At 39.1% G+C, this 26,527-nt stretch overlaps 1 protein-coding gene across 2 annotated transcripts in view; it reads right to left on the bottom strand.

Moving 5' to 3' along the window:
• Positions 1–26,527, bottom strand: part of ADCY5 (adenylate cyclase 5) — a 255,962-nt gene that overhangs the window by 87,488 nt on the left and 141,947 nt on the right. The gene's annotated exons all lie outside the window — the stretch shown is intronic.

Below are 26,527 nucleotides of genomic sequence, written 5' to 3'. Positions count from 1 at the left end.
ATTTGTCCAAGAGAACATGAGAAAGGAGTCACATGACCTCAGACACAGATGGTACCTGGTCCCCAAGCCCATCACACTGTATAGCCCATTTCTTGCCCCCATGTTTAAAGTCCTACTCCCCCGGCACTTACTCCCCCAAATCAGAATCCTGTAGAATCCCCAATAAGGGGTAAGAGATGCCAAGTATATAGCCTGTTTCTTTTTTATCTTGTTCCCTGACTTCATCTGGGTCCAAGGCTTGCTTGTGTTTCCAAAGCTCCAGAGCTGTTAACAGTACATAAAGAAGTAGGGATAATTAAATAATAACTACCAAGTACATACGTAAAATAGATTAAATATTTGCCTTGGCTACAAGTCAAAGGTTAAGTTCATTAGTGGGGCAGTAAAAAAGGATATGCAGGGTGTGTTGTTTAGGTGTGGGGTTGAGGAGAAACCTATTACACAACTAAAGGCAGGCAAAAAAGAGTCACTTCCAGGAACACTTCATGTAGAAGAAAGGATTCTGAACATGTAACTGTGCCCAGTGTAAGTATGATGGCACTTAGGAAATTCAGTTGGATAATTGTGTCAGTCATTCTATTAAGAGCCATTCTTCAGGTTCCTACTGTCAGGATCTCAGTCAGGAGACCTGGGCTCAAAGTAGGCTTTAGACACTGAACTACCTGTGTGACCTTAAACAAGTCACTTAATCTTGGTTTCCTCATTTGGCAAATGAAGAAGTTAGACTAAATTGCTCCCTGGTACCTTTCAGCTCTCTCTGTATAGATCCTTAATTCAACAAATATCCATTAAGCTGCTGCTATGCTAGGGGAGAGACTCTTCTTCTTCTTCTTTTTTAAAAAACCTTTACTTTTGGCTTAGAATTAATACTATATATATATATGAGCTGTAAGGACTAGGCAACCAGAGTTAAGTGACTTTCCCAGGGTCACAGGGCTAGGAACTGAGCACAATTTGTAAGGCAGGAGTTCTTAACATAATAGATTACAGGTCTCTTGGAAGGATCTCGATGGGAAAAGATTATGTAAAAAGATTAAAACTTATATTGAAGTTACGGTAACTTTGAGTTACCCCTTCCTGGTCTGGTGGATTCCTCTGTCTCTCACACAGCCTGTTCCCAGGCTAGTGGAATCCTTGATTTCCACCCACAATTTGGTTCCATTTTCTCTTTAGACATTATTGACCACTAAAGTCATCATCACCGGAATTGAGCTGTGTCAAACTTCTCTACAGCCTTCTTGGCACCCTCTGGTCCTCCTCTCGTCCCTGCCAGTGAGAGTGGCTATCTCCAGAGGTAAAGACTTCCTCCTTGGAGGTCTTGAGAGGCTAGATGGCTACTCATTAGGTAGGTCATACAGGAGATTCCTCTTGTGTAGAGTTGGTCAATATGGTTGTGGAGATCCTTTCCAATTCTCAAAATCTATGAATCTGTGATCTCTAGTCTATCAAAATAAGAAAAGTACTTTTCTACCTGCTCCCTCAAATGTTTCACTTAAGTTTTTAGGTTGTTCTGTACTGTCTTTGTAAATGCTTCCATCATCGGTTTCCTAAAGGGCTACAGTTCCAGGCTTCTGACATCCTACTTATACCTCTGGCTCACTTGATTTGCTTGAACATATCCCTGGACTGTCAAGACTAGCTTTTTTTTTTTTTTAAACAATCCTTACCTTCTGTCTTAGAATCAATGCTGTGTATTGGTTCCAAAGCAGAAGAATGGAAAAGGCCAGGTAATGGAGGAGAAGCGGGGTAAAGTGGCCTGCCCAGGGTCACATAGCTAGGAAGTGTCTGAGGCCATATTTGAACCCAGGACATCCTGTCTACAGGTCTGGCTCTCAATCCACTGAGCCACTAGCTGCTCCACAAGACTTATACCAATCTATTTCAATTCTTGATTTTTCCTATTTCAAAGCCTGTCTTCCTTTTTGGACTGCCCACTCAGTTTCAGTTTCCTGTCTAAGGAATGCCTGCATCTTTCTACTCATTTTGAGAACTAAGATGAATGATAGATTCTGACCTCAGTGAATGATTAAGCTCAGGTAATCAGCCTGATTACTTCCAAGCTTCACTGGAAAGGCAGAATGAAAGATGAGATTTTTTTTATTTTGGTGGGAGTGCTTTGGACAGGCAAAGAGAAGTGAGATGAGTATTCCAAGGAAAAAATATAGAGATGAATCATTTATATAGAAAAGTATAATTTGAGATAAAGGGATTAAGTGGAGACTGTTGAGATACACACTTGGAAAAGCAGACTGGAGACAGATTTTGGCAAGTTTTGAATAATAGACTAAGAACTATGACCTTCATCTTATAGACATTAGTGAGCAACTTAAGATTTCTGAGCAGATCAATGAAGGTAGTATTTTAGGGAGATTAATTTGTCAAAACCTTGAAGAATGGATTATAGCAAACAGAGACTAAGGGAAGGAAGACCAGTTAGGAAGTCATTGAGATAGTTCAGTCATTAGGTGATAAGAGTCTGAATCATGGTGGTGGCAGTGGGATTGTAAAAGGAAAAATTAGAGTCTAGAGAGAAGGAAGGAAGGAAGGAAAGAAAGAAAGAAAGAAAGAAAGAAAGAAAGAAAGAAAGAAAGAAAGAAAGAAAGAAAGAAAGAAAGAAAGAAAGAAAGAAAGAAAGAAAGAAAGAAAGAAAGAAAGAAAGAAAGAAAGAAAGAAAGAAAGAAAGAAAGAAAGAAAGAAAGAAAGAAAGAAAAAGAAAGAAAGAAAGTAGAGAGAAAGAAAGAGAGAAGGGAAGAGAGAGAAAGAAAGGGAGAAAGAGAGAAAAAGAAAGAGAAAAAGAAAGATTCAATAAAAATTGGTGATTAAAATGATTCAAATTGAGAAATGAGAGTTTCAAGAAAGGGGAGTGAGGTAGCATTCTCAAATTTGGTAGAATGATCAAGGAGGTTCAAAGATTCAAAGACTAAAAGTTATTCTCATTTCTATCCTCTCTTCATAACCTATTGATTTCCAAGACTTAGTGGTCCCATCTCTGCTACATCTGCCACCTTTCCTCCATTCACAGACTCAGTCTGAGGTCAGCCCTTTTATCATTTCTTATCTTGGCTAATGCAATTGACTACTATTGATTAATTGGTATCACTTAGCCTAGTCTTTCTCCTTGCAAATCCTACCTCAGACACTTACTAACCATCATTTAACCTTTAAGTTGATGTTTCATAAAATGAGAGAGTTGGTTGAATCGATGGCTTCCAAGGTTCCTTCCCATTCTAAATACATAACCATATGATCCTATAATCTATCTTCCATATGGCTGTCCTAAAACAGATCTGACTATGTCACCCTCCTATTCAAACATCACCCTGTCTTGTCTCTCACATATCTTTCCATTATTATTTTGTATTACTCACTTTCAAATACTACATAGCCAAATTGTCCTCATGTCCATCCCAAGCAAATTCTATCCCATCTTCTATCACCATAATTTTGTAGAGGTAAGTCCCCACATCTAGAATGAACTATCTTTTCACCTTTGCTTCACAGAATCCCTTTGAAGTGCTGCTCAGGTACCATTTCCTCTAGGAAACATTTACTAATCCTCAACCCTTAGTTGTTACCTCTCTTCTCTTTGAAATTACTTTGTGTAAGTGTAAACTATTTGGGAGCACATCTACCGAGATACATTCAAAAACTATATGAATTCAACAACAACAAAAAGCACTCTTTGCATATATAAATCATTGCTCATGGATAGGTTGAGCCAAAATAATAAAAATGAGACAACTATCTAAATTAATTTACTTAATCAATACCATACCAAACTACCAAAGGATTATGTTGTAGAGCTAAGGAAAAAATCCATATAGCAGAAACAAAAGATCAAAAAGCCTCAAGGGTAAGAATGAAAAAAAAAAGTGGGAAGGAAGGGGGTCAATCAGTATCAGATCTTAAATTTTACTAAAAGCAATAATTTAAAAAAGATTTTGTACTAGTTGCAAATGCTGGGAAAACTGAAAAGCAGTTTGGTAGAAACTGGGAAAAGACCAATATCTCATAACATATATCAAAATAAACTACAAATGAGCACATTACAAACAGAAAAGGTGATATAAGCAAATTAAAGGGCAAGAAAATGATTTTTTAGCTATGTGGTTTGGGAAAGAGTTCGTGACTAAATATGCAAGAGAAAAATATAAAGAAAATAAAGTAGACAATTTTGATCATAAAAAATTGGAAATTAAATTCTTGTACAAGCCAACCTAATGAAGTTAAAATTAGAAAGGAAATAAGGAGGGGAAAAGTCTTGTCAGTAATTTTCTCTAACAAAGATCTCATCAATACACATAAGTAATTGGTCCAAATTTATGACTGAGTCTTTACTCCAACAAATAAATAGTAAAGGATGTAAATAATTAGTTTTTAAAGGAAGAAATCAAAGCTATCAATAATCATATAAAATGTTCCAAATCATAAATAAACACGAATTGAAACAAGTCTGAAGTTCCATCTCATATCCATAAGATTGGCAAAGATGACAAGCAAGGAAAACAACAAATGTCGGAGATACTGTGGAGAAACAGGCACACTGATGCATTGTGGTTGGAACTGCGAATTTATCCAGTCATTGTGTAAAGCAATTTGGAACTATGACTCCAAAGTTACTAAGCCATTATAAAGACAATGAAGACAGCATTCACTACATCCCTGGCTATCGCCAGTTGTCTTGACTTTTATCTTGCCACTGGACTTCAATGACTCTAAAAGAGAGAGTGAGGCCAACAACTTTGTACATCTCTGCCTCACTTAAATCCAACTCACCGGCAAGTCAAGACATCATCCTGGTAAGGTCATTAGTCCTCTTCAAAAAGGAAGGACAAACAATGACAATTCTTTAATTCAATTATATTACTCCAAAGAGAGGGGGAAAAGTGTAAAAGGACTTAGAGAGACAAAGTATTTACAGCAGCTCTTTTCATAATAGCCCCAAATGGAAAATGAAGGAGGTATCCACTTATTTGGGTATGGTTAAGGAAATCGTGGCATTTGTGTCCAACAGAATACTACTGTGTCCTAAGAAATGACAAACGGATAGTTTTAAAAGAAACTAGGAGGGCAGCTGGGTAGCTCAGTGGAGTGAGAGTCAGGCCTAGAGACAGGAGGTCCTAGGTTCAAACCCGGCCTCAGCCACTTCCCAGCTGTGTGACCCTGGGCAAGTCACTTGACCCCCATTGCCCACCCTTACCACTCTTCCACCTATGAGACAACACACCGAAAGTACAAGGGTTTAAAAAAAAAAAAAAAAAGAAACTAGGAAAACCTTTATGAACTGAAAGTTAAGAGAGTAGAACTAGGAGAACAATTCACACAATGAGAACATTATAGAGAAAAACAATTCTGAAAGACTTTAGAACTCTGATTAATGCAATTATAAAAGAGGAGTCCAGAGCACTCAAGATAACTCATAGAACCTACCTCCTGCCAGAGAGGTGATAGATTCAAAATGCAGAATGGGACATACATCTCTGGACACTGTCAATATGGGATGTTACTTTGCCGGACTATGTGAAACTGGGAGGGAGGAAGGGAGAGATAACAATTGCCGAAAAACCTTTACCTTCGGTCTTAGTGTCTACACTAAGTATGAGTTCTAAGGCAGAAGAGTGGTAAGGGCTAGACAACTAGGGTTAAGTGACTTGCCCAGGATCACAGAGTTAGGAAATGTCTGAGTTCAAATTTGAACCCAGGACCTCCCATCTCCAGGCCTGGAGCTCTATCCCCTTAGCTGCCCTCCAAAATAAATAATAATGAAAAGGTACTTTGTATAACTTTGTGTGTACTATGTATTTACTTAACTATGTACAACACCATTTCCCCCACAGAATACAATATGTTGCTGTTATTGTTCAGTTGAATCTGACTCTTTGTAACCCCATTTGAGGTTTTCTAGGCAAAAATACAAGAATGCTTTGCCATTTCCTTTTATGGCTCATTTTACAGATGCAACTAAGGTAAACAGGGTTAAGTGACTTGCCCAAGGTTACACAGCTAGTGAAGTTGGGTCTTCCTGCCTCTTAAGTCCAGCGTTCTAACCACTGTGTAATTTGTATATATCACAAACCTATGAATGTGTCATTGCACATACATATTATAAAATACCTACCTAGGGGGAAGCTAGGTGGTTCAGTGGATTGAGAGCCAGGCCCAGAAATGGAAGGTCCTGGGTTCAAATCTGGCCTGAGACACTTCCTAGCTGTGTGACCCTGGGCAAGTCACTTAACACCCATTCCCTAGCTCATACCACTCTCCTGCCTTAGAACTAATACAAAGTATTAATTCTAAGATGGAAGGTAAGGGTTTAAAAATAAAATAAAATAAAATAAAATAAAATAAAATAAAATAAAATAAAATAAAATAAAATACCTCCCTCCCTATATATGTGGGATGTGATAGAGTGTCTTTGAAGGCAGATATTGTATTGTTTTATTTTTGTAATTTCAGTGTCTTGCACACAGTAAGTAACTAGTAAATGTATGTTGAATTGAATTGAAACGAAAGACAGGGGACAGCTATATGGCTTAGTGGATAGAGCTCTGAACCTGGAGTCAGGAAGACCTGAGTTCAAATTTGAGCTTAGACACTTCCTAGCCCTTGCCTCTCTTCTGTCTTAGAACTAATATTAAGACAGAATGTAAAGGTTAAAAAAAATAAAGAAGAATTAGAGGGAGATGAGGACTAAAAAAGACCATAGGATTTGGCAATTAATAAGTTATTGGTGGCCCACAAGAGAGACAATGGTGGTTCAGTGGTTATGAGCACTGTGCCTGGAGTCAGGAAGCCCTAAGTTCACATCTGTCCTCAGACACTCCCTAACCCTGTAACCCTGGGCAAGACATTTAACCTTTGAACGCCTGACCAAAGCATCCACTGGAGAAGGAAACGGCAAACCACTCCAGTATCCTTGCCAGGAAAGCCCCCAGAGAGCCATGGTCCAGGGGGTCACAAAGAGACAGATGTGACTGAAGGAATGAACAATAATGACGACACAACAATAAAGAACAACACAACAAGATTACAAGTGTTTGATTACAAGAGAGCTAGAGTATTTGGGAATGGAAACTTTATTGCAAGCATTTAAGGAGAAAATATGGGAGGGAAGACGTGAAAACAGTACACACAACATGCTTAGCTTATCTAAGGAACTAGACAGTGAAATTTAATTCATTTAAATATTTGAAGTGGCTCCTATGGGCCAGGCATTGTGACAGGAAGTATCTATAGACAGTAGATGGAGCAGTGACATCTAGTAAAGGCTTTAAAAAACAAACAAACAAACAAACAAACAAACAAACAAAAAACCCTTACTTTCCATCTTGGAATCAATATTGGGTATTAGTTTCAAGGCAGAAGAAAGGTAAGGGACTTGTCACACAGAAAAGAAATGTCTGAGGCCGGATTTTTTGAACCCAGGTTTTCCCGTTTCTAGGCCTGACTCTCTCTCATAGAGGTTTTTTAAAGGGAAGATTTGAGAATTTTGGTCGACAGAGACTAAGGAGTCAGGGGAGAGGGAAAGACCAAATGTATTGAAGCGAATGAAAGTGACTGAAGAAGTGAGATCCAAGAGATGAGGATGAGAGAGCATGAGTGAATTAGTAAGCCCTGAAAAGGCAAAAAAATCACAGATTTGGAGCAAGAATGATCCTTAGACTAACCAAATTTCCAAAGAATTTCTTAATTGAACTTGAAAACTAATAACATAATTCACCGGAGAAAGAAAAGGTCAAGAATCTCAAAGGGAAGATTCAAAAAGACTCTGTAGAAAAGAGTCATCATCTTGGTACTAGTTAAAACAAAAAACAAAACAGAAAAGTTGAACAGTAGGTACACAAGACCCAAAAGCAATTGAATATGGTTGTAAATTGTGTGATTAACAACACAAGGATTCTAGTTTAATAGTTGTTACTTGACAAAGTCTGGAAAAGTAGTTTGGCAGAAATTCATTTTAGATCAATTTATCGAGGTAAATGGATAAGAGTAGGGAGAGACTTAAGAATCAATTAGGAAAGGCAGCTTGAGCTGAGACAGGCTTGGAGTTGGGAAGAGCTGGGTTCAAATCAGGGGTCAGACACTTCCTAGATGAGTGACCTTGGGCAAGTCCCTTAATCCCCCATTGCTTAGCCCTCACTGTTCTTCTGTCTTAGAACTGATACTTAGTATGGATTCTAAGACATAACAGAAGGGTTTAAGGAAAAAAAAAGAATCAATTATTAGACTACTGCAATGATCTGGGTAAGAAGTGATGAGGGCATGAAATGGGTGAGGTATTAAGGGAAGCAGAGAGAAGGGGACACAGAAAATATACTCTGGTAACAGAAAAGATAAACTATAGCAACAAGTTAGATATGTAAGGTTAGTGAAAGAGAGGAGATGAGAACACCAAGATTGTAAACCTGTATGGCTAAAATAATTTTTTTTTTGTTTGTTTAGTCATGTCTGACTCTGTGACAGCATCTGAGCTTTTCTTGACAAAGATAATGGGGTGGTTTCCCATTTCCTTCTCCTGCTCATTTTAAGAGATAAAGAAATGGAGGCAAACAGGGTGAAATGAGTTTCCCAGGGTCACACAGTTAGTAAATGTCCAAGCCTGGATTTGAACTCAGATTTTCCTGACTCCAGGTCTGGTGTTCTATCCACTGTACCATCTAGTTGCTTGTGTGTATAATACTTATGCCATATACCTTCCCCACTGAATTCTTATTCCAGAATCTCACCACGATAAAGAGGTGACTCTTCATTCTCTTGGCCTATATAAGGGGGTCGGTCTTGTATCAAGATGGAACGACTGCAAGTAGTGAATGCCCCTCGTCTGAGGACCAGCCCAGATAAATGCAGGAAGGCTCATCACCAGAATGTTGGCTACCAATTGATCAGTTGATTTGGCCAAAACAAGTCATGAAATCATTTGCTAAAGAGCAGAGGACTTATGGTCTACAATGACAGAAGAAAGAGCCATACCTGATGAAAGTATGGATCTGGTGAAGTTCTGAAGTGTGGGTTGGTCAGTCTATCTATCTATCATCTATCTATCTATCTATCTATCTATCTATCTATCTATCTATCTATCTATCTATCTATCTATTCATCTGTCTGTCTGCCATCTGCTATCTACCTATCTATCTGTGTCTGTCTGTCCATCCATCCATCCATCCGTCCATCTGTCCATCTGCCTATCTATCTGCCTATCTATCTATCTATCTATCTATCTATCTATCTATCTATCTATCTATCTGTGTCTGTCAGTCTATCTGTCCATCTGTCTGCCCATCCATCCATCCGTCCATCCATCTGTCTATCTATCTATCTATCTATCTATCTATCTATCTATCTATCTATCTAATCTGTCTGTCTATCTATCCACCTAGAGATAAATGTGAAGAATGAAAGAGAAAGGCATACCTGTATCAGAATATAGCAGCATGAAAGGAGTCAGTGAAAGAAAGAAAGACGAGTGCTACAACGGTTACTGATTCTCATCTCAGTAGCCCAGAAGATTTGCAACATTTTTCAAATTTAGTTCTTATTTGCAATCCTCAGACATACCCTACTCTCCCTTACTTGAATACTGACACAGATTTATATATTTGTATATAGATTGCTTACATATCACCTAGAACATAGTAAATGCTTAGACAATTGTTAGTGATTGCATAGAATGGATTATCCACATATGGATAAGATTGAGAAAGGAAAGTAAGAACTCAATTTAGATTTAAGAAAGAGAACCAAACAAAAGATTTTAGCTAGGCTCCAGGATTATTCCTCATATGTATTAGTAACTGTTAATTAGTTAAAGAGAACCAAACTAATTTTAGCTAGGCTCCAGAATCTAAACTATAGCAATAGAATGTTGGAGCCAAAAGGACCCCAGAGATCACCGAGTCTAATGTCAAATTTTACAGATTAGGACAATGAGATCCAGAGGAGCTAAGTAACTTGCCTGCGAGGTCACACAGCTGGCCAGTGACAGATCCCAGGCTAGCACCCAAGCCTCCTGACTTTGGGCCTTTGCACTCACCAGCTGCCTCTTTCAAATTAATCAATATTTATACACTAGTGATGGTAGAAGACAGAGATGAGCAATATTTGTGATTCTGTGATTCTTGGCAGGAGACAGAGGGGAAGGAGAGAGAGAGAGGTTGCATATTTACCAAGGGTTACCAGGTTTGATCCCCACTGCCTCCAGATCACAGAAACCCAACATTTCTGAAACTCAATCTGCTGGCACCCCCTCAGGCTGTGTGTTTATTTGGGCTATTGGTGCGAAGTTACACTTGTCTGTTTGTACTGAGTGTCTCCTACAGCAAGGAGGTGAAAGGAACTCTAGCAGTAGACTTGAGAGAAATGGAATCATTTCTGCCTTGCCTCTGTTTTCTATATCCAGGGGTGTTCCATGCTGTCTGTTTACTGCAAGGTGAAGGGGTGGGGAGAAGGTAGCAGAGGGCCTTTTCAAGGTAGTGTTGAAAATCAATGGGAAACAAACTGTTCTGAGACTAACAAGTGGGGTCTATTTAGGGCCCCATTTAGTGATCCCAAGAGATACTGCAGCCTTTAATCTTTGTATTGATTTCCGTGCCATGTGGTCTCTTTTGGGGTATCAAAATTCCCTTCTTTGTCATATACATACATATACTCCATTCCTTCCACCAACACCAAATCCTTCCTGCCAGATCCAAGAAACAGAGGAGAGGTAGAAGGTCATCTCATTCATACTGTGGCAATTACTCCTTTCTACTTCCTACTTTCCAGGAAGATTTACTCTGGAAATTACCTTCTTCCCTCTCTCCAGGGATTGAAGTGAACATATAGAGTCTATGGTTCCCACCTCCCAAATTCCCAGATGTAGAGCTGGCTCTGATCTGTTACTGTAGCCTCAGCCCAGCCCAGATGGCAGGACAGTTCCCTGAAAACAAGATGCCAGATCCATCTGCGTCCAGCTGTTCTCTCTTTTACCTCCAGTTGGCAGACTATTCAGATTCGCCTGTCAAAGAGGAATAACTAAACTCTTAGTGAGCAGAGAAAGAGGAAGGATTGGCATATAGTGGGGAAAGAACTGGCTTTGGAGTAAGAAGGCCCGGATTCAAATCCTAGTTCTATTGTTTTACTACCTATGTGACTTTGGGCAAGGGACTTAACTTCAGCCTTATTTTTTTCTCATCTATAGAGGCTGGCCTGGATGATCTCCAAGGTTTCTCCAGTCCTAAAGCCTATGATCCTATCGATATGATCCCTGGCTTAGGTGGTTGAAGAAGTAGTAGACAGTCTTCAAACTCAGACAGCACACAATCCAATGACAGATGCCTTGTCCCTGTTCTTGGAGTGTTTATAGCATTATGAAGAGTCATGATATTTTCCCCCTTTTTCTTGTTTTTCCCAGATGACATGTCCATATGATTTTTAAAAATCACTTTCTGACATTTTGCAATCCAGTCTCTCTCTCTCTCTCTCTCTCTCTCTCTCTCTCTCTCTCTCTCTCTCTCTCTCTCTCTCTCTCTCTCTGTCTCCCCCCACCTCTTTTACATCTCTCCTCCAATTCCAAGAGGGCAGGTAGTATGATATAGGCTATACATGTGTTATCATATAATACAAATTTTCTTGTTCCTTGTTCATTCCTTGTTGTGAAAGAACTATCTTTCTTTCTCTTACACTAGAGAAAAATTCATGGAGGAAATATAATGAAGAACAGTATGCTTCAGTCTGCATTCAGACTCTTATCAGTTCCTTCTATGGTAGTGGATGACCTTTTTCATCACGAGTCCCTTGGATTTGCTCTAGATTCTTGCATTGTTAATAACAGTTATTTCATTCATAGTTGATTATTGTACATAATCACATGCAACATTCTCCTGGTTCTGCTAAATTCACTTTGCATCACTTTATATAAGTCTTTCCATGGTTTTTTGTGATCGTCGTGTTCGTCGTTTCTTATGGCACAATGATATTTCATTACAATCATATACCACAACTTGTTCAGCCATTCTTAGGGGGAATCATGATCATTACCATTCACTGAAGAAACTTCTAGACCAACTCAGAAGTTAGGCCACAAACATATAAGAATGACTCTCATGGAATTGCCTCAATTTTTCAGTGTTGATTTTTTTAAAGCTAAAAACACTAGTTGCTGCAGTCCAAAACAAAACCCATGTGATTTGGGGAGATGTTTTTGAGGATGTCATCAGAACTGATGAGGTTATTCAAGACGGGAGAACTGAGGAAGAATTTTGACGAGGGATATCTCATAGGATCAGATATTTGGAATTGGAATGACTTTGAAATACCATCTAATCTAACTTTCTCATTTTACATATAAGGAAACTGAGGCCTTGAGAGATGAAATAATTTGCTCAAGGTCACACAGGTAACAAGGAAAGAGACAGGATTTGAACTCAGGTCATCTGACCCTAGATCAAACCCACTTTCTCCTGAATCAAACAAAGAACTAAGTAGAGTTTTTTTTGTTCTTATTCAATAAATATTTATTAGGTGTCTGTTTTGTACTCAGCTCTGTGCAAAGAGCTATAAGAAAAACAGGAAAAGCATAAAAAATTGTGATGCCTGCCCTCAAGTAGATAAATAAAATTAGGTAGGAGACTAGCACATAAAATAAAAGCCACCAATATATAACAACATCACATCAAATACTGAATAATTTGTTACAGCATTTGAGTGTTGCACAGGATTCAGAGGAGAGGAAGATTTAAAGTATTCAGAGAAGGCTTCATGAACAAAGCAGGATTATAAGCAGAACTTTAAAAGACAGTAGATGGAGCATCAAGATGACTCAGTAGATAGTCAGGCCTGGAGATGGGAGGTACTGGTTTCAAATCTGGACTCAGGCACTTCCTAATTGTGTGACCTTGGGTAAGTAATTTAATCCCTATTGCCTAGCTCTTACCATTCTTCCAAGACCCAACTCAAGCACCACCTTCTATAGGAAGCCTTTTCTGATTCTCCCCTGCAACTCATTGTTAGTTCCTCTATCCCAAACCAGCTTATATTCAATGACTGAAGTGTATTTTTATTTATCCTCTTTATATTTATTCTGCATATACTTACCTATGTACTTCATTTCCTCCCTATTAGAATGGCAGGTCCTTGGAACCAGTGATTGAATCCTTGTCTTTGGATCCCCAGTACCTAGTATCATGCTTGTTCCCTGATAGGCATTTATGTGCTTGTGGGCTGATTAATTGATTGAGTCAAGAGATAATGAGTAACTTGAGCAGAATGTAGCAATGTATCCTGGGTCTGTGTCCCAACGATAGTACCAAAAGTTTTTTAGCAGCTCTCTTTGTAATGGCAAAGAATTGGAAGCTGAGGGGTTGTTCATCACTTGGGGAATGGATGAAAAAGTTGTGGCATAGGGTTATAATGGAATACTATTGTATCATAAGAAATGGCGAATAGGATGAATTCAGAAAAACCTGAAAGATTGATGTGAACTGATACAAAGCAAAGTGAACAGAGCTAAGAGAAAATGGCATACAGTAACAAAAATATTATATGATTATTAACTGTGAAATATTAAACTATAATCAGCAATGCAAGATCCCAAGATATCCATAAGGGACCCATGATAAAAAATACTATCCACAGCTGAAGAAGGAACTGTTGGGGTCTGATTACAGATCAAAACATGCCATCTTCCACTTTATTTCCTTCATAAGCTTTTTATTGTATGTGTGATATATGTCTGTTGTCACAGACACGATGGAAATATGTATTGCATGAAAGCACTAGCATAACCTATATCAGACTTTAATGCCTTTGGGAGCAAGGGGGAAGGAAAGAGGGAGAAAATCTGAATCCTAAAATGTTAGAAAACAATGGCCAAAAATTGTTTCTACATGTACCCCCCCAAAAAAAATAAAAAGAAAGAAAGAAATAAGAACAGATTTTGCCTCTCTCCTGCAAAGAATGTAGCAGTGTTTTGAGGAGTAGATATGGGTAAGGAATATAAGTCCAGATTGTGGAAGATATCTTTGAAAGCCAGGCAGAGGGAGAAATGGTACCAAGATGGAGGAGTGATAAGCAGAACAACAAGGTTCTCTCCACAAATACCTCCAAACAGATCAAGAAAATGTACCAGACAATCCTCACAGGGATAAAAAAAAAAGTCACAGTGAAAAGTCACATTCTCCAGCCCAGGTTAGCATAAGGAGACAGGCAGCAAGGTCTTCAGGGGACAGGGTTGGGCCAGGTGTACTACAATGCCCAGAGAGAGACTGCACACCAGAGTAAGTAGAGATCCAAGACCCACACCAGGGTACATCATACCAATGGTGCAGTGTAGATAGACCTGGAATCAAGAAGACTCATCTTTATGAGTTGAAATCTAGCCTCAGACACTTACTTGCTGTGTGATCCTGGGTAACTCATAAAATCAAGGAAATTGCAAACCACTCCAGTATCTTTGCCAAGAAAACCCCACAATGGGGTCAGAAACAACTGAAGTGATTGAACAACAACTACCCAATTACAGATCAGAGACCCAGAGTAGACTTAGAAGGTGATCTGAGCAAGCGAGTGATGTTCCCCTGATAGGAAGGCCCTGATTGGTATACTGAACAAAAAGGAAGTTCAGAAGTAATCAGCAGCAGTGATTTAGCTTAGATTCCGTCTCAGAGCAAGGTCCCACTTCCAGAATATAGCTCAATATTCAGAGGAATAACCAAGGCAGGAATCCCAGGTCAAAGGGAAACCTATAATCTTGTCACTCTGAACCAAGAGAACTTTTCATCTCTATGATAGGAACAAAGTCTAACAGTAGTCTACTCTTGCTCAAGCCCAAACCAAGGTCAGGAACCTGTCCTGAATCAGATTATTCTGGGAATGGTGAAAGTCTGCAGGCCCCAGCCTGACCTTGAGATCCTAGAATAACATTCAAGACCCCCAAGAAAGCAGCAACAAGACCAGTTCAGACCTTCCCTCTAGAAATGTGACAGAGTCCAACCCTATCATCAAATCTAAAGTCAAGAAGTAGGATGAAAAAATGGGCAAACAAAAAGAAACCCACCATAATAAGCCTTTATGATGGCAGAAACACTCAAGACACAAAAGAAGAAGAGAATGTCTCCAAATATCTATAAGAAAAATTTCAGAAAAAAATACACTGGGGCACAAACTCAATTAGAATTCCTGAAAGAAATAAAACAAGAACTAAAAAAAACCAAACTTAAAAAAAATTTTAATGGAATAAGAGCACCTAATTAAAAAATTGGAAAACACGCAAGAGTTATAGAAGGAAGAATTGGAAAGGTATTAACAGCTTGACACAAAAGGTACAAATTATGCATAAGAAACAAACTCTCTGAAAATAAGACTGGCCTAAAGAGAAGCTAATGACTGTATGAAGCAACAAGAAACATTGAAACAGAGTAAAAAGGATGAAAAAATAGAAGAAAATATAAAGTATCTCAGAGCAAAAACAATTGACCTGGAAAACAGATCAAGGAGAGAAAAAAATTAAGAAACAATGGTTATCTGAATTCCATCACCAAAAAAAAGAGCCTAGACATTATAGTTCAAAAACAACCTTTAAAGAAAATTTTCTGGATCTCTTAGAAGCAGAGGGAAAATGGAAATAGAATGAATCCACCAATCATCTCCTGAAAGAACTACAAAATGAAATTTTCCAGGAACATCATAGTAAAAATCAGTTTCCAGGTCAAAGAAAAAATGCTTTCAGCAACTCAAACAAAAGAATTTGTATATTGAGGGGTCAAAATCAGGATTGCACATGATTTAGTAGCCACCAATATAAAGGAGTAGAGATCTTGGAATATGATTCATGTTCTTATTCTCTCCTCCTCAACCCCTCCCCCCCATAGCTGACGCACGTTTCCATTGGTTTCTTCATGTATCATTGACTCTTATATGAACTAGGCAAAAGTTTAAAAAATATACATACTCACAAATGAGCACAGAAATACATTTTATTTAACAGAGAGAAAGGAGGGAAAGGAGAAAAGGGGGTAGGGGAAATTAGAGAGAAGGAAGATTAAGGGAGGATTAGTTCTAAACAAAACAAATTCTTATGTCGTACAAAAATATTTATAGATTTTTGAGCTGTCAAAGGATGTGAATCTGAGGGCATGTCCATAAATTGGGAAATGGATGAACAAATAATGGTATAAAAACATGCTATGGTACTATTATGCAGAATTCTTATCAGCTTAATGGCAAAGCAGCACTCTGGAGGATCAAAGATGAAACATGGTGCCCACTTCCTGATGGAGGAGAGGTCATAGAAAGCAGAATAAGACAAATTCCAGGGGGACATAGCCACTGTGGAAATTTGTTTTGATTGAATACATGTGTGATGGATTTGTGTGTGTGTGTGTATTCTCATTTTGTGAGGAGAGGGGTTAAATTGGAAGGGGAATAAGTGAAACAGATAAAAATCTTAAAAAAAAAAACAAACCAGAAAGCTAGACTGGCAAAGAAGTTCATCCTCAATACAAAATATGAAGCCATCGGATGTTTCTTAACAAGAAAGAGAAAGCAATATTTGAGGAAGATTAGTCTGACAGCGCAATATAGGGTGTTTTGGAGGGAGATAAAGTCTGAAGTCCGGGAGTAGAGTAACTAGTTGTCCGACTGATCCAGGCATGGTATTAGATTAATGACAATAATGGGTATGTACAGGGATCTTTCATAGTAAAAAATTGGTTGAGGCTACACAGAAAATGAAGGAGAGGAACAAGTCTCCCTTTTCTGCATAAAAAACTAGCAACTAGTATGGAGGAAAGTAAGAGTGGTAGGAGGAAAGACAATTCATTAAATGGAAACTGATTATCGTCTAGATAAAAGATACACAAATTTTTTCAACTTTGACTTCATAATTCTCAAATATACTTCATTGTTATCTGACCATGCAGTAGAGCCACACCAGGAAGTGGATTATTTGTATCTCTCCTAGGTCCATTACTTTTTTCCTTCTATCTGTGAATGTTTTTGTGTTTATCAGATCTAAACCCAAATCAGTGACACAGAGAAGGGAAACTTCCGCTAAACTTTAAGAGAGGCTAAGTGTGAGGGAATAGCTTTAGAGACTCATTGATTTAGAGCTGGAGAGGGAGCTTAGTATATTAGTCAAATTTTCTCATTTTACAAATGAGGAAATAAAGACCCAAAAAGATTAAGTTAGAGGGAGATAAGTGTCATAGAAAATAGAATGCTGAACCTGGAATTAGGATGTTGTTGCTCAGTCATTTTCAGTTGTACCCAATACTTCATGACCCCATTTGGGGCTTTCTTGGCAAAAATGCTAGAGTGGTTTGCTATTTTCTTCTCCAACTCATTTTACAGATGAGGAAACTGAGTCCAACAGTGACCTGAGTTCAAATCCAGCTTCAGATACTTACTAACTTTGTGATGTTGAGTAAACCACAGTCTCTTCTTGTCTTAGTTTTCTTATCTTTCAAGTGGAGATAATAGCACTTATCTCTTAAGACTGTTGGGAGGATCAGATGAGATGATATTTGTAAAGTACTTTGTAAAACTCAAACACTATATAAAAATGCTCACTACTATTGTTGTTATCATCATCATCAATATTATTAAGTGAAATAAAGTCAAACATAGGATGCTAAATGAATGGGTAGACAAAGATTTTATGTAAAAAATGGGGGTTTTAATGACTGAAAGTCCAAAGTAAATCAACAGTACTAGTCTATGAAGATGATTTAGTACCCTATAAGTGGTGACTTAAAGCTGGGAAATGAAGCTAGCAAAGTAGAAAGAGACCCCCTGAATGGCTGAAAAAGCTGCGGTATATAGTTATAATGGAAAGCAATAGTGCCACAAGAAATGACAATCAGCATGAGTTTAGAAAAACCTGTAAAGATGTATGTGAACAGATGCAAAGTGAAGTGAGCAGAACCAGGAGAACACTGTATACGGTAACAGAAATATTATAGTTATCAGCTTGAAGGACTAAACTATTATCAACAATGCAAGGTCCTAAGATACCCCTGAGGGACTCATGATAAAAAATGTTAGTCAAAGCCAAAGAAAGAACTGCTGGAACCTTATTACAGATCAAAGTATGCCATCATTTACTTTAGTTTTTTATTGTATATGTGTGTGATATGTGTCTTCTGTCATGGCATGGGCAATGTAGAAATATGCATTGCATGAAAGTACTAGTATAACTTATATCAGAATATTTACTACTTCAAGGAGGTGGGCGGAGTGGGGAGGGAAGGGAAGGAAGAGATGGTGAGATTTTGCGATCTGAATCTCAAAATGTCAGAAAACAATCCTCAAAAATTGTTTCCATGTGTAATAAAAAATTCTCTAACACCTGTCATACATCTCATGGGAGTGGTGGGAGTTACTTCATCTCTCCCTAATCCACCTCTTCTCATCTCTCCCTAATCCAAATCTTTCCAATTCTCATCCTTTCCCATGAATAGTCCCAGCTAAAAGAAAGAACTGATGGGCTAAGGGTAATCTTTTGTTTGCATCAGAAACTAGCTTAGTTAGGTGGATTTTTTAAATATAAAGGTGGCAGAGGCAGACCAAGAGCCTAGTCATTCTTGCCTAGGTTCCCAGGAAGTTAATTACCTGATTCAAGCCACTTATTAGTTCTGATGAAGCATGAATCACCTCTATTCTAAGCTGAGCTCAATAGGAGGGGAACTCAGAGACTCTGGGAGGTGAGATAGCATCTCCTTAGAACTCTAGAGTGGACAAGAGAGACTAACTCATGGAACCTGATAAATTCCCTTATATTTTCCTAACATTTAGATCTTGGAGGGGCCTTAAAGATCTCTCATTTACTTTATGTATGAGGGAAATCAAAACTCCTTGAGTATAAGCAGCCTTTCCAAGGTCACAGAAGCAATAAAGAACAGAGGTGGATTGTGGAGTCATTTTATTCCAAATTCAATCCTTTTATCACCATGTTCTTTTTTTTAAAATGCCTATCTTCTAGCTGTGTCACCCTGGACAAATCACTTAATCTTGTTTGCCTCAGTTTCCATTTTTTAAAATTGCCTATATTCCACTTTATAGCCCAAGCTATCTCAACTTCTACTCCATATGCTAGAGAATTATATATACATCACTTCTTCTTTCTGGGTTGGCTTCCCTGTGTTCTTGCCTGGAAGTAGGGTGATGGACCAAAAGCCTTGTTCAAGGCCATACCTGCCTGTAAATTCTATGAAGATGTTATATTATTATAGAAAAGAATTTTGTATTGAAAAGGCCAACAAAAGCTGATCTAGGTGAAGGATTTTTTTTTTTGGTATAGCACCATATTCAATTAGGTGCTTGATGGATTTTCTGGAGGATGACAAGTTTAAGTGATTGTCAAAGCTAATCGAAGCAGGTACTTTTGAAATCACTAGAACAAACCCTGTCCAGTGTCAACCAGAATATTTTGTTGTATCTTTCATAACAATAAAAAAAGAAAAATATAGTCTCTGTTTCCAGAAAGGATATACCATTTGACTATGCCATGCATCAGCGCACCATCCTTGTGAATTCCTAGACCAAAATTTCTTCCCTGGCATCATTCCCCCACTTTTTTTGTTGTTTTCCAGTATTAGAATGGAAGCTCCTTGAGGGCAGGAGCTGTTTTATTTTTGTATTTGTATCCCCAATGCCTGGCACAGTTCTTGGCATGAAGGAAGGATTTAATAAATGCTTATTCTTCCAAAAGTATATAAAGTTTTAGTTTCACTTCTAATTTGAATGAGCAAATAAAATTTTTTGCACAGAAATTATTTTTCACTTGTGTATGTCCCTTAATGGTCTCCCCACATCATGTCAGTTCAGTGGCCCTTGATGGAAAGATTCCATATCCTTGATCTAAAAGATATAACAAAATATCCTGGTTGACACTGGATAGGGTTTGCTCTAGTGATTTCAAAAGTACCTGCTTCAATTAGCTTTGATAAATTATCAATTAGTTTCCTGATTTAGCTGTAAAATTAATCTTAAAAATATCAGAATGCATCACCACTTTAACAGAGTAGAGTATCTTCTAAAAATGAAAGCTCCCTCTCTCTCTGATCCCTCAGTTGTGAAGAATATAGAGCAAAGTCTTATCAAAAATAATAACTGCCAACCTGGTCTACTACAAATTCATGACATCTCACTGCAACTGGACCCTGGAGGCTGCTGGGCCATCCTTTTATTCACATCTTGTTGATTCCCCAGAGGAATCCCCATAGCAACTACTATATCCATAAATTGGTCCATCTAAAACACACACACACACACACACACACACACACACACACACACACATACACACTGACCTTACTTCCTTTACTGAAAATCAATACAATCCTCTGGGGCTTTTCTCTCAGAAAGTATCTCTTTCTTTCCTTTTTTTCCCTCCTAACTCTTCTCTTTCCTAAAGGCTAAACCTCCAAAATTGTGCTCAAGCTCTCATCTCCTCCCATTTTCTCCAGCAACCCCGCAGTATGTGTGTCTCCCCATCTCTAATATGTTCATAAAAGATAATGGGTACACAGATTTGGAGGTGCAAGGCATCTCAGAGGTCACCTAGTTCAATCTATTTTACAGATGAGAAAACTGAGGGTTTTTAAGATTAAGTGACTTTCTCACAATCACACAGATAGTGTCAGGGGGGAGATTCAAATTTGGATCTTCCCGATCCTAGTCCAGTATTTTAACTAGGACTCCACTGTTAAGGGTGGCTAGGTGATCAGTGGATAGAGTACCAGACCTGAAGTCAGGAAGACTCATAGTCCTCAGTTCAAATCTGGCCTCAGCTACTTAATAGCTATGTGACCCATAGCCATGAGACCCTAGCCAAGTCACTTCAACCAGTTTGCCTCAGTTTTCTCATCTGTAAAATGAGCCGAAGAAGAAAATGGCAAACCATTCCAATATCTTTGCCAAAACAAAACCCAAATGAGGTCATGAAGAATTGGCCTTGACTGGAAAACGACTGAACTGAATTGAACCACTGGTGTAAGGAGTTTAGGGGTATTGATTAGGGGAGAACAGGCAACTTGTGAAAGTCTGTTTTCTTAGTAAAATAGATCAGCTCCTCTTTTGAGAGGAAGGGAAGGGAGTGGTATTGAGGGTTTGAGGGGAGAAAAGAAGGTTTGAGATATGGTGAAAAATATCAATGTGGAAAGAATAAACAGGATTGCCCTGCAGCGGTGAGTATCCAGGTGAGATGAAATATCATGCAATTTCCATTAGATCCAGCTGGCACAGATGAGTGACTTTCTTTAGCACTGTTCAGTAGCACATGAGTAGGAGCAGAATCAAATGATGTGCACTGAGAGAATGTCTACTCATTTTAATGCCAGCCTGAAAATCTCACTAGTAATCAGCTGCTGAAAAACAGATCACACAGTGTTACAAAGACATAGAAAAAAATGGTTTTAATTGTCTGCTCTTTCAGATTAATGGTGTCACAGCTTCTCGCTTTTCGGAGGCCTCACTCAAATCAACACCACATGTGAGAAAACCACTTTTTAAAACCCTGAGCAACATGGGTTGTTGAAATGTGTTTTAATATATTCCAAGAAAAAAAAGTGTCTGACCCCTTTAAGAAGAAAGTATTTGGCAGAAGCCAAGAGTTGCCATATAAGGAAGGTGAGCTAAGACAAAGCAACTACTGTCCATAAGTTTGTCCAGTGATGGTGAACCTATGGCACAGGTGCCAAAGATGGCACACAGAGCATTATCTGTGGGCACTCTTCCCCATAGAGAGTTCATGAATAGAAACGGAGAGGGCCCTCTCCCCTGATGACATTTTTTCACACCATCTGCCCAGCTGCCCAGCAGACCAATAAGAGTGCTTTCTCCTTCCCCTATGTGGGGTAAGGAGGACAGGGCAAGGCACATGGTCTCTTGGGGGGGGGGAGGGCAGAACAATATGTGGTCTGGAGTGTGTGGGGGGGGGTGGATCCCAGCACTCCATCTCTAAAAGGTTCTCCACTACTGACCTAGTCCCTTTTCCATGCTGGAATTACCAATAATCAGCCCATAAAAACAGGATTTCTGACCAGTATTCTAGACTGGCCCATTATACTGCTCCTTAGAGAGCTGATTGGGAGGAAGTTAGAAAGGTAAGGCATGAGACTTAAAACAAAAACAAAAATAAAAACAAAAAACCCTTCCCTTTTGCCTTAGAATCAATAATAAGCGTGGGTCCAAGGCAGAAGAGTGGCTAGACAATTGGGGTTAAGTGACTTGCCCAGGGTCACACAGCAAAGAAGTGAGGCTAGATAAGACATGAGACTTCTTCAGGGTAAATTACTGTGGTTATAGGGGCTGGTCTTCCTGGGTACCTTTTCCTATGAAGTCTATTTCCCTATGTAATGTGTAGGACTGCTAGATAGATAGTAGATAGAGCATAAGGGCCTGGAGCCAGGAAGAGCTGAGTTCAAATCCAACCTCAAATATTTACCATCTGTGTGACTCTGGGCAAGTCACTTAACTCTGTGTATCTCAGTTTCTTCATCTGTAAAATGAGTTAGAGAAGGAATGGCAAACCACTCCAGTATCTCTGCCAAGAAAATCCCAAATGGGGTTATGAAGAGTCAGACACATCTGAAACAACCAAACAACAGTTTTAGTATTATTCTCTTGAAGACACCTGTGACAGAGGTAGGGGGAACCTGACAGGTCCTAAAATTACTGCAATTTGCTACTCTAGTTAAAAGTATTAAGTGCTGGGGCAGCTAGTGGATTGAGAGCCAGGACTAGAGATGAGAGATAAAATCTGACCTTGGATACTTCCTAGCTGTGTGACCCTGTGCAAGTCACTTAACCCCCATTGCCTAGCCTTTACTTCTGCTTTGGAACTAATGCACAGTATTGATTCTAATGAGGAAGGTAAGGATTTTTTTCTAAAGTATTAAGTGTTTTAAGCAAAATAACTTCAATTCAAAAATAATCGGCAGGGGAAAAAGACAGTCTTGGTGGGGCTATGCCCATGCCCTTGTGATCTTTCTTGACTTTTCAGCTTTGACCATGAAAGGAAATAGAAGCAAGCAGTGGACTGTTACTGAAAGCAGAACACTCCTGGAAACTTAGCAGCTGCTCTCTAGATGCAGAGAGACTAGTTAGCAGAAAGCCAAACAGGAGGTGCATGTGAAGAAACCTGTAAGAGCAAAGGATTCTCAATTGATTCTGGCAGCAGCGGAGCAGCAAAACAAGAGCCGGTATTCTACTGGCCAGCATCTGTGGATGAGGTCTACAGCTGTCAACATCACAAGCAGCAAAAAGCTGAAGCTTCATCAAAGTAAAACAGAAACCCGAATTGAACGAAGCAGCTAGATGAATAGAATCTAAGTCGAGGGTAAGCAAGGTACTTCACTTTTTCCTCAGTAGCTGCATTTCCTTAAATCGTGCTCTATATACTTTATCTCCTAAGCATGTGCTTGTTACTACAGACTGATTAGTAATTGGTCCTATGATGTTAATAAAGACATATCTTTATGGGAAAGGCACAATTGACTGATTTAACTGGACGATATATCTGCTCCCTCTCAATTACCACAGAGAGCTTAGCCAATTGTCCTACTCAAACAGAACTCAACATATCCCCTTTCACCTGGCAACATGTACCAAAATGCCGACTTGATGCGTAAGAAGAACCTCTTGGCCTCTGCAGACCTTGTAATCCCCTATATCTGAAATGAACATAAACTTTGCCTCTCGCAAAAATGACTACAGCTTCCCACACTGCCAGTTGTCAGGAATAATCCAAAATAAGAAATTCCCAGCATTCTCTCTGAAGATAACCTTTTCTCCAAAGGAAGACATCCATCCAACATTTCCTAAAGAGGCAAACTTCAGATCCAAAGTCTATTCCAGCTGTTTCCTCCCCCTTAATATGGGGGTGTGGCTGTAGGGAGGGAAGAAGCCATGTTGGGGGGGGGAGGAGAAGGGGACTCAGCAAAGAGCCAAAGGATATGCTCAGATAGATTGATCTCACTCAGTGAGAAGAGAAGGCTTTGTGTCTTTGTAGGAACTGGAAGAGCTTATGATGTCTGGAAATGTTTCCTAGTGTCTCTGAGATCCTGAATAAGAATTCTGGGAAAGGCAATATGAGGGGATTTACAAAGATTAAAGATCATAAATGGGTGGCCATTGGGGCATTCCCCTGAGGACAATGACATGAATCCCCCAAAAAAGAGCATCCTATCATCCTGGGACTCTAACCTTTTGGCTCTCCAGCTGACTATACCAGGCCATCTCACTTAATAACTTGGCTCATGAATGAATGCTCTCTCTTCCTCCCTCTCCCCGTGGATCATTTCATTACTTCATTCCAAGGCCAAATGCATTAATGAGAGAGAGGCATCTCTGAAGGGACATTGAGCTGAGATGGGGGTGGGGATGGGGTACAACTTGCCCTAACAAATATTCAGGGCACTGGGAAGCTTCTATTAGTCATTAAAGAAATTAGGCTGTCAGCGAATGATGATAACAACATGGGAGTTAACATTTATACAATGTTCTTATTATTTGCAAAGTTCTTTATTATGTTATCTCATTTGAGTTGGGGCTGTTAGTACACCCATTTTACAAATGAGGAAACTGAGGCTGAGAGAAGTTAAATATTCCCCCCTCTGGATAGTAAGACACTGAGGCAGGACTTGAATTCAAGTCTTCCTCATCCCAAGTCCCATGATACCATGGGACTTTAAAAAAATTAATTTAATTGAAACATTTTTCCCATGATTCCATGATTCCATGTTGTCTTCCTCCCCTCTTCCCTACCCCCTCCCATAATTGATTATTACTCAAATCTTATTTCCATATTATTCATTTTGTAAGAGAGTCATCTTTTAAAACCCAAACCCCAAATCTTATATCCATATAAAAAGTGATAAATCATATGTTTTTCTTCTAGATTTCTCCTCCCACAGTTCTTTCTCTAGATGTGGATAGCATTCTTTCTCATAAGTCACCATGGTACTTAATTTTTTTTTTAAATCTGGCGGCAGCTGGGTGGCTCAGTGGATTGAGAGCCAGGCCCAGAGACGGGAGGTCCTGGGTTCAAATATGGCCACAGACACTTCCCAGTTCTGTGTGACCCTGGGCAAGTCACTTAATCCCCATTGCCTACCTCTTAACACTCTTCTGCCTTGGAGCCAATACACAGTATTGATTCTAAGATGGAAAGTAAAGGTTTAAAAAATTATCTTTATTTTAATTCAATAACAAATTTTACCTATAAGATTTCCAAAGTCCCATGATTCATGTTGTTTCCCTTTCCCCTCCCGGAGTGGACAAGCAATTCCACTGGGTTATACCATGGGATTTTTAATAAAGATGAGAAGCTTATCTGCTGGTTCTGTTCCACTGAGTCACTGACCCAGTCCTCTGGAGACAGTACAGGTTTACATAAAGAATGAACACATCAAGGGAGCACTTCAACGGCCCTTCTTTGCAATTAAGTGCTGTCTAGAGGGCTATCGGAAATCCAGGGGAAGAAGAATCTCTATCTTCTGGGAGATCCCAGTCTAAAGAAAGAAGGGCATAGACATGAATAGGGCATAGAACGCCACAGTTAGGAAACTCAAGATCAATGATAAGTTTATGTGTACATGCATATGTGTATGTATTAAAGAAAACAAAATTAGTAAGTTTAAACTAAGTAGCAGAAGACCAAATACCCCGATTCAGAGAAACAATGTATTATGGGAAACAATGTTAGAGGGAAAAGTTCTGTCTTGGGCAATCTCCCAGATGGTGTAACAGTGTCATTTTGAAATGAGTGAAGTTTAGTTCCAGGGATAAGTGGCGTTTGGTTAAGACAACGGGAGTCAGGGTAGGAATGTGCTTTGGCACTCACCTGTAAACAGTTTACGGAAGGGACTGTAGGTGTAAATAAGTGGTGGCATAACAGAAACGACCCTGGACAGAGAGCCCTGGGCTTTGGTCCTATAGCATCACCAATGGCCAGGGGTATAATAACCTGAGGCAAGTCGCTTGGTCTCTGTGGACTTGTTTCTTGTCTCTAAAATGAAGGGCTAGGGGGGCAGCTGGGTAGCTCAGTGGATTGAAAGCCAGGCATAGAGATGGGAGGTCCTAGGTTCAAATCTGACCTCAGACACTTCCCAGCTGTGTGACCCTGGGCAAGTCACTTGACCCCCATTTCCTAGCCCTTACCACTCTTCTGCCTTGGAGCCAATACACAGTATTGACTTCAAGATGAAAGGTAAGGGTTTTAAAAATAAAATAAAATAACATAAAATAAAAAATAAATATAAACAAACAAACAAATAAAGTGAAGGGCTAGGATTATATTCTTCATAATGACTTAAGAACTCTAAAGCCCCTTTGGCTTCCCATGTATAAGAGACAGACTAGTGGAGAGATCACTAGGCTTGAAGCCAGAAGACCTGGGTTCAAATTCTGGATATGATACTTAACTAGTTATGTGACTTTTGGAAAGTTACTCAAGCTCTCTAAACTTCAATTTTCTTATCTCTAAAATGGACACGAAAATAACACACTCCTAAACCACACAAGGAAGGAAGGAGCTTTGTGAACCAGAATG

Source organism: Gracilinanus agilis, chromosome 3 (assembly GCF_016433145.1).
Source record: "Gracilinanus agilis isolate LMUSP501 chromosome 3, AgileGrace, whole genome shotgun sequence".
In the NCBI taxonomy this organism is placed as follows: domain Eukaryota; kingdom Metazoa; phylum Chordata; class Mammalia; order Didelphimorphia; family Didelphidae; genus Gracilinanus; species Gracilinanus agilis.
This window is presented reverse-complemented; position numbering and strand designations above follow the sequence as displayed.